The 9,811-nt window shown below is 40.1% G+C and overlaps 1 long non-coding RNA gene across 1 annotated transcript; it reads right to left on the reverse strand.

Annotated features, from left to right (window-relative positions):
- Window positions 1-1,091: 1,091 nt before the first annotated feature.
- LOC120544436 lies at window positions 1,092-2,507 on the reverse strand. The gene is made up of 3 exons (XR_005636502.1): window positions 2,471-2,507; window positions 1,537-1,632; window positions 1,092-1,208 (listed from the first exon to the last, which is right to left on the reverse strand). It is a non-coding gene; the product is annotated as an uncharacterized LOC120544436 (long non-coding RNA).
- Between the last annotated feature and the right edge of the window lie 7,304 nt (window positions 2,508-9,811).

The raw sequence follows: 9,811 nt of genomic DNA on the forward strand, positions 1-9,811 counted from the left end.
TTTACAGTACTGACCATTTCAAGTATACCATTTGGTTTTGAGCATTATGAATGAGTTTCCAGTCACATTCATTCATGTTCATACAGTATGAAAAAATTAAATTAAAACAACCTAAAACCATTGAGATGCAGTGCAGACCTTCCAATTAAATCAGCTTATTTATAGACAGATACAAATTTATATAGACCATATTTTGAGTGTGCTTCAAGTCTTTGAAGGTTGGTTTTGATACCACACCAAAAGCAATGAAAAGTAATAGCTGCTTGGAATTGAGAAAACATGACTGAGCGATGTAAAATGTGTTGCTAAACTTGCTGTATGGTCCTTTACATCTGCACAATCTAGTCTTGGAAGACAAAACCCATCTCCTTTTCAATTACGGGGAGGTTTTTCAATAGTCAATCTTGCAAAAAAACAAAAAACAACTTTACAAGAAAGTGAACCAACAGGCTGAATTGCTGCTCGTGTTTGAATTGCTGCTCGTGTTTGATTGCTTTTGGATTAATGTTGCCATGAAACTCCTCACAAACCGTTGCTCAAGATGTTGCTTGTTTTGCTTGGTTCCAACGGTTATCGTAGATCCCTTTTCAGTTTTCACTACTTTCTGCGTTGTGCGTGCCATTATGTTGGTGCAGCTTAGCCAAATTGTAATGGGTTATAAACTTGTGGCAACTGCTACAGGTGAGTGACAAGACCAACCCTGACTTAAGTGTTGAAATGCAAGCCCCATACCATACATTTTTACTGAAATAAGTGCCAATATATAAAGTTGTATTGTGTACAATGTCATGCTAAAGAAAACATTTTGCATTATAAACAGAGGGAAAGCGAAGTAAGCTGCAGCTGGACATTTACCGGTTCCAAGAATTGGACTTGATCACTATAGGGTCAAATGTACACTTTAATGTATGTATGTATCCATACATTTGTTTACTTTTGTCTGGGGTTATTTTTCATATTTTTGGGCTAGGCCAGTTAATTTCAATCTTAATGCTACAGCCCACAACAGTTTGGAGAGGAGCTTCTCCTGTTTCAACATGATACCCCCATGCACTAAGCCAGGTCCATAAAGAAATTATTTTCCTAGTTTGGTGTGGTGGAAGAACTTCAAGCCAAGTTCCAAAATCTTGTGGAAAGTCTTCGCAGAGGAGTAGAGACTATTGCAGCAATACATTAACCGTGGGTTTGTATACGATGTCGATTTCACACTAGAAAAGCCATCAGATGAAGTGTATTACTTACCAATCTGTATGCACATGCATTGCAATTAAAGTGATACCATTTTACTTACCAGACTATTCTGGCTGTGAAATGAGTGACGTGACATAAAACAACCATTTTCTTGAGGGTAAAAAATTAAGTTGCCAGTGAAGGTTGTAATGTTCAATTTTAGTTGAAACCGTTTTAGAGAGGTGTTGATACAATGCTGTTGAATTGCATTGTGTTATACTGAGAGACCTTAAGTCATCTTGTAAAAAGCTTTTACATACAATGTGCTGCAAAAGATGATTATTATTCCCGTTTAGCAGAACTTACCATTTCCACACTCTGGGCCTGTGATGAGTGACATGTGCTTAATGTCTGCTGGACATTCTCAGTCAACCTCAAACCTCTTGAGTTTTGTATTCCATACTGTGAACATAAATGCATTTGTTTTTATCTTTGATTTCTGTATTTGTAACTAGAAGTCACAACTAGGTGACTGTGACGTGACTGTACACTGAAATGATTGTAGCCCTAAAAATTGTGTTGCGTCTCATATGCAGACAATATCGCACCAAGCTCCATTTAAGAATCTAACAATGGTGTTAACTGGTGGTAACAGTGGCCAATTTTATTGGCAGACATCCGCACAAGACTTCAAGCTTTCATAAAATGAAGGGGTCATTTTTTCAATTCAGCATTAATTAAATCCATAAAGTATTTCTTATTTCACGGAAATCTCTACGTATGTTATGATGCTCTAAGACAAAACAAAACTGAGCACATGAGGGATAAGAAAGCCTAATTTGTTGGGTGTTGAGGGCAAAACAGTCTCACCCTCATATTTCCCTTTTTATTTACAGTATATTTCAGCATCATTATCACATGGTAAGCAAAAGTTGTGCCGGTATTAATCTTGCTGAAGTAAGTATTTTGACACAATAGTACAAATGACAAAAAAAGAAAAGAAACCACAACATGACATACCAGCAAACCTACCAATTAAAATAAATAAATAAATTGATTAGCATGTTGTCTAGTGCTATGCTAATAGCTAAAAGCACATTTGTACTTTTATTGCAGACAAGGAGGGTTTGTGTGACATAGGAGGATTTATGAGTCTGCAGTTCTCTAGCCATGGAAATAGTGCTACACAAAGTATGAAACAAACCACCAGTTGGGCCAGTAGCGCAGGCATGTTTGCTGTAAATGTTTGTAGTAAGCTAAGTACTGCTAGCATACTTGCAATGGCAAGGCACTGTCTTACCTTTGTTACTGGTCTTCTTTCTGGTCCTTAGGCAAAAGGATCTGAGAAGAAACTCATGTTGATTTATACTTCCTGGTTCTACCATGTTTTAAAAAAGGAGGGGGCTCGTCTGTTTTTAATTAAATGTGTTTTTCTAAAACTGGTAGTTACACATACTGTCGTTTGGCAATGTAATTTCTTGGTGAAATGTGAACATAAATATTAAATATCCATGTGGCTAACTTGTCTTGTCACCCATCTATATGGGTGTGTTTATGGTGAGCTCCCCTACTAGTGGTGTGATCCACTCCAATTAGGTAGTTTAGGGTATATAATGGGTGGTTGTGTAAGGTGTGCCACTCTCCAGTCCAGTGGGTGGTGATAATGCATCTAAAAACTGGTTTGCCAACTGTCAATAAAACCTGAAGAATAAGCATTAACAAACGAGTACCTCTATTAATAATATTTATGAAATCTTGTTTCCACAATAGTTAATCAAGGGAAACATCACATTCATATTAAAAAAATGAAATGTTAATATCAATATTCAACTCTATCAATCCAAATAGAGTTGGCATGATTAGAAGTAGGGAAACAAATGAGAAAGAGCAGGTAACAATAAGCAGACTCACTCTCTCTCTCACTCTCTCTCTCTCGCTCTCTCTCTCTCTCTCTCTCTCACTCCCCCTGATATCTATATCTTATTCCTCTGTACCATAGACCGCTGCACTGGGTGACATGTTCCTTCAATACCATGAATAAAAGGGCCTGCTTCAGCAGGAACCTTGGGGAGCTACAGGCAGAGTAGGGAAGTCGGAAAGTGTTTAGAGATGGTTTATCACGTTGGTTTTGATCTTTCCATGGAACTTGTTGACAATAAGAGAAATATAGAAAATTAAAGTATGAAATATCAAAGTAGGCATAGTTTACTTTTTTTTTTTAAGTTAGCATGTGGACTTCATTCCTACAGCATGACAGAAAAGTATTTAAAATGATCTGTGAAACCCTAACAAAAAGTTGAACAAACACCAACACTCAAAATCTTCCAGGATAGGAACGGACCTGTTGCTGCTTATTTTACTTCCTTCCTCCTCCAGTATTTCATTGCATTTTGTCCATTAACAATATAACCTAAATCTGATGAGCTGTATATATCCATGTTGAGTATGCACCTAAAGTTAAATATGTTATCTTTATGAATATATTTTAACTTAATTACCCAAAAGCCAACCTGATGGTTCTAGTAATTGCCATAACAAGCCAACATTTATGCTGTGCTGCAAAGAAAGATTTATGGAGCTGAAGGTTTATTCCAAAATACTTGATCACATAGTCAAAAGAGTATTTGGACAATAACTGCATGCTGTTGCAAGCCAAAGTACAACAGCATGAATTACTATAATTATATGTGTCCTGAGAAAATGATGTAATTACCACCAAGACTCTGTCCCAGTACCGCAGTAATTCTGACAAAGCTGACACATGACATGTCATTTTGGGATTATTGACCGTGCTGAGTCGAACTGCAATGACTTCACAGCCAAGGTTTTTTTGTGTGTGTGTGTGTGTGCTTAAAACACACTAAAGAGAGCTGTGGGTGGCTGAGTAAAGAATGAAGCCTACTGTATGAAGGATCTGGTTCAAAATACTTTATTTTAAAGGCAGACAATTATCTGACTTCTTAACTCATCAAAACATCTTAACAGCATTGGTGCGCACAGTTAGCCCACTGTACCTTCATGGGCATGGACAATAAATAAAAATCCTGAATTTAACTATTGCTCTCTTTTAAACACCAACTTGACAAAATTAATTCTGGGATATGTAGGAAATCACTACTGCAAACTGGGAATGACAGAAAGTGACTATACAAAAAAAAAGTAATACAACAACTTATGGAATGCATTGTACATGGTCAAAGGTATGTGGACACGAGAAAAACACATCCATATGTGATGGTGAACATCACAACTTCAAAACGATGAGCATTAATATGCCGTTATAAAAGCCTCCATTCAACTGGGATTTTGGAACATGGCTGTAGGGATTTGCTTTCAGCATTATTGAAGTTAGCCAATGATGTTGGCCAACAGTTCTTCCCAAAGGTGTTGGATGGGGTTGAGGTCAGGGCTCTGTGCAGGCCAGTTAAGGTCATCCAACACAACATATTTCTTTATAAATCATGGTTTGTGCACAGGGACATTGTCATGTATAAACAGGAAAGGGCCTCCCCCGAACTGTTACCACAAAGTTGGAAGCACAATATTGTCTAAAATATTATTGTGTCCTGTAACATTAAGAAAAACAGCACCATCATCAGGTCCGGTTTACATTTTGACTAATACAAATTGCAAAACTAATGACATTCCCATAGGCCTCAGATGTACCTTGGGCCCTATCTTGCACCCAGCGCAATTGCCTTTGTACACCGACATTCCTATTTTGCACCCGACGCACAGTGGCTTTTCCCTCCACAGACGCACGTTGGTAAATTAGGGAATGTATTTGCGCTCCTGGGGGCGGTTCAGCGAAAAGAGGAGGCGTGTTCAGGCGCAAACGTTCTTTGGTGCTATTTTGCAGTTTCAGAAAACAATTCCGCCACTGACCAGGAAAAACCTGGTCTAAAGTCAGTGGCGCGTTATTCAGATGCTATTTTTAGGGGCGCATGCTTGGCCATAATGTAGCGCGTGCACAATGCGCATATACTTCTCTCATCTACAGCAGTTCCCATTTTTGAAAACCATACATAATTACAAAGAAAAATATTACTGAAAATGCGCTTCAGGTGTTTGGATAGGTCAGGAGGCACTTTACAGTACAGTCCTCAAAAAGTCGCAGCATTCTTTGTGGCTTGTTGAGTTTTACACAACATTTCCATGAATCATGGATGTGTTGATGACATAAATGAGGAAATATTAGAGGACTTATTAAGGAGACGTGATGTTGAACTATGGCGGGATTGGACACTCTGGCGGAATCTGGTCCGGGAGTGGCAATTCGCGATGCGCTCCTGGTGGAGCAGGTGGACGGAGATGGGGTGGGGGGAGGAGGAAGGGGCACAACAGGTGCAGGTGGTGCGCTTGGAGGCCCACACTCCATGGCTGCAGCAATCCTCTCCAGACTTGAGGAGACGCGCCCGAGAGGCCGCAGCAACATCGACGGGCATTTATTACTTTGCCGCATCCCGGACAGCTCCCGCTGGCGTGTGCGCCAGGCAAATCCGCCGTCATAATAGCAATCCGCCATGGAACAAGCGCGCCTGCTCTTAAAGGGAATGTGAGATGACGCTCTGATTGGTTATTTTCACGTTACGTCCAAACCACACCCAGCTACTTCAGACCAACCAATTTAAGATTTGCGTCGGGCGCAAGACTCATTTATCCCGCCGGTATAATAGCAACAGCGCCCGAGATCCGCCCACAAAGCTACTTGCGTTTTGCGTTTCATACTTGCGTTTCACAACGTTAAAATAGGGCCCTTTGTGTTTATTGATAATTGGCAAATATTAGGATGGGATTATTGAGATTATGAACATGTTAACCGTGATATCGTTCTAATGTTAGCATTTACCTCAAAGTACTGTTGTGCCTAAGAACAACATCAGAGAGCCGCGTGGCTGTAGACATTTTTCCTTGTTAACAATGTGCATACACTTACATATTTAGATTGGTTCTTTGGTAAAAAACAACAACAAATTGACTCAATTTGACAGTATTAGACAGCCATATTACACATTGTTGCTTTCCAGTAAAAACCATGTATTTCCAACAAAATCATTTTTTTTAGATAAACTGAAGAATTAAACATCCGTGTATGGGCTGAGGAAGTTCTCCTACTTCTCATGTTAGATAAACCCTTTAAAGGAACACACCGACCTATTGGGACTTTAGCTTATTCACCGTAACCCCCAGAGTTAGATAAGTCCATACATATCCTTCTTATCTCCGTGCGTGTTGTAACTCTGTCTGACGCTCCCAGCGCTAGCTAAGCCTACTACTAGCCTACTGCTCCGAATAAGTGACAAAATAACGCCAACATGCTCCTGTTTACATGTTGTGATTTGTATAGTCACAGGGTGTACAAATAACAAGGTCACTATATTTTTTACTATCTAGTAATTGTTGACTTTAATACTCAAACTCTGAGCGAACTCCAGGCGAACTCTCTGCTCCTCACCACAGGGCTTCAGGCGCTGCTAGCAAATCACTCCGCCCAAGTAGCAGAAGTAGCATTACTTCGCCTTTCTAAGAATACAGTTCCCAGTTTGTATACGGTTAGAAGACGGCTGTGTCTCATATGACCTTGTTGTTTGTACACCCTGTGACACAAAAACATGTAAATAGGAACATGTTGGCGTTATTTTGTCACTTATTCAGAGCAGTAGGCTAGTTGGAACCGGTTACCGCCAGGATCTGTGCTAGGCTAAGCTAGCGCTGGGGGTGTCAGAGTTACAAAACGCACGGAGATGAGAAGGGTATGTATCGACTTTTCTAACTCTGGGGGCTACGTTGAATGAGCTAAAGTCCCAATAAGTCGGCATGTTCCTTTAAAATCCCATTGGACTATCCTAAAATGCATTTTCACAAAGCGCCAATGCATGTTTTTCTTAGCTCATGGAAACTTGATGATTGTAATGGATGTCTGTATTAGGGAGCTTCTCTGTTGCTAATACTTTACTTCACTCTGGAATCAGCATGACAACCATTACTGTGATCCTTCCAGAGAAAATGTGTTTTCCTTTTTACAAAAAAAGGACTACTGACAACTTGTCTTTTAAATGGAAGAAGACAGCATGAAACTGCCATTTATCAGCAAAACAGACAACAATATGTTTCTGTTCACACAGATTAAAACAGTCAGTCATTGTCCAGTAGTAACTGCCGTACCACATGGGAAATGTAAGGGGTGCATTTGATCAAATAACAAATGGTATACAAATGTCTCTGCAAATGTTAAGCTCCTGGTTGCTTTTTGGCATCAAGCGCACGCTGTGATTACTATCAGCGGTGTGTCTGCAGCGAATCCCACAACACACGAGCCCACATGCTAAACGCTGGCCTGTACACTCCCCCAGGAGACTCCAAAAGCAGACTTAAGTCAAGATTGACTTTCTATGACCTTGTTATCTTCATTTGGCAGTATCAGATTGCAACTACTGGGTCCTCCAACCCTTCCCCACATGGACAGGGAGTGAAACTGCGATTCACACACTAGAGGAGAAATATGGGCAGCTATCACGCACAGCAGCTACTTGGAAAAAGCCCAGAAAGCCTCTCTCCTGCTCTCGGTTTCTTCTCTCACTCACTGATGAAACCCCCACTCCATCCGTCTCTCTCTCTCTTTACCTTTCTGTCGCTTGATGCTGGGGAGAATTATTATTTTTCCATCTCAAGGTCTTCACAAAAAAAGGGAAAAAGGCTTCCCCCACCTGGCCCGTCCCACTCATCTATTCTCAACTCTCTTTCTTTCCACTGTTCTCTCTCCATTTGTCTTTTGCCCCCCCCCACTTCTTCAATCTCTTATCCCCCCTCAACTGCCCTTCCCACTTTATGTGCCTCTTCTTTCTTCCTCATTCTTTTCCCTGTCTGTCTGTCTCCCTCTTTTGTGTGTGTGTGTGTGTGTGTGTGTTTTTTTTTGTTTTTTTTTGTTTTTGGTGTGTGTGTGTGTGTGTGTATGTGTGTGTGTGTGTGTGTGTGTGTGTGTGTGTGTGTGTGTGTGTGTACGCGGACAGGCTGGACTGCTGGCGGTGCAGAATTAGTAGGTGAAGCTGAAAACGGATTAAGGAGCCAGAATCCAGGGAGTTCACTAATGGGAGGGCTGGCTTGGCTGCCTGCTGCTTCTGGCCATCAGCTGAGGCCAATTATCTGAAGGGGCCACATCTGGCCTGGGCTGGTCCAGCTTGGCCTTGTAGCAACTGCTGTCTGGTCATTTAAAAGTCTCTCCTCCTCCTTCTCCTCCTCCTCCTCCTCCTCCTTTTCCTCTTCAGAGGACAGATGATGGTGGCCAAGCAGTTAAAGAGGCTGTAGGGTGGAATCGATCAGTCAATTAATCCACTAATTTATTGACAGACAGAAATTTATTAATCAATAACCAGTTTGATAATCATTTAAGTCATGTATTAAGGAACCTTTCCATTCACATTCACTGGTTCCAGATTTGTTAGATGAGGATTGGATTGTAAATTGATCATTTGTGATGGGAAGTTTGTAGACTAAACAATAAATGAAAATCAAAATAATAAGATTAATTGATGAATGAAAAGAAATGTTTCTTGCAACCCTAGAAATGAAAAGTCAGCGGTTCAACTGTACTGCCTCAGCTGATGGTCAATACTGAGTAAGACACTAGAGTCCTAAGCTTTATACTATATCATTAAATAAAGTTGCATTTGATGAGATCTTTATAAATAACACCTGAGTGTTTACTGTATATAGAGAGAATTGTGTGTCATTTTCTCTCATTTTTTTAGCTTTTTGGACTTACAGGAATAGTTTTTTGGGGGGAAATACACATATTCGCTTCCCGCTGAGGAGTTAGTCAGGGGTCACCAACATGGTGCCCGCGGGCACCAGGTAGCCCCCAAGGACCACATGAGTAGCCCTCAGGCCTGTTCTAAAAATTTTAATTGAATATTGATATTAACTGTTTCCCACCTTGTTAAGTCATTGTTGATAATTATTGTGTCTTCAAATAGATGAGCATCATTAATCATTAATAATCATATATAACTAAAGGCAAACTGAGCACATTTGTTATTCAGAAGAGTGTATCAAACTGGTAGCCCTTCGTATGACTCAATACCCATGAAGTAGCTCTCAGTTTCAAAAAGGTTGGTGACCCCTGAGTTAGATGATGATGATGATGATCTGTCTCTCATAAAATACAAGGCTACAGTCAGCAGCCAAGTTTGAGAATGGACTATAACTACCTAATTATATATACAGTAGTTAAACCAATAAAATACTACTCATACATACATGCATCAAGAACAATCTAAAGTACGATATATACAGTATATTAGTCACAGAGACCTTTTTTGCTACATAGTAATAATTACTATTTACTTTTACTTATTTACGGCAACAGATTAAGGCGTTGTCATGCTAATATGTCCAACAAAGGAGACAGTAGAGACAATAGAGACAATAGATACACAGTACAGTACAGTACAGAGGCAAGGTGGTTTGACTTATTGTGTGATTTAGTACACAACAGATGCAACGGTCAGAATTTGACTATGAACAGGGGGTTTAGTGCTTACATATCATCTTTGCAATTTGATATTTATATCTACGTATGTATATAACTTTGAGCATGTGCTTTAACCTCACCAACATGTGTGTGGGCCTGGATGGCCTTCAC

This window comes from Perca fluviatilis, chromosome 16, assembly GCF_010015445.1.
Source record: "Perca fluviatilis chromosome 16, GENO_Pfluv_1.0, whole genome shotgun sequence".
Taxonomy (NCBI): Eukaryota; Metazoa; Chordata; class Actinopteri; order Perciformes; family Percidae; genus Perca; species Perca fluviatilis.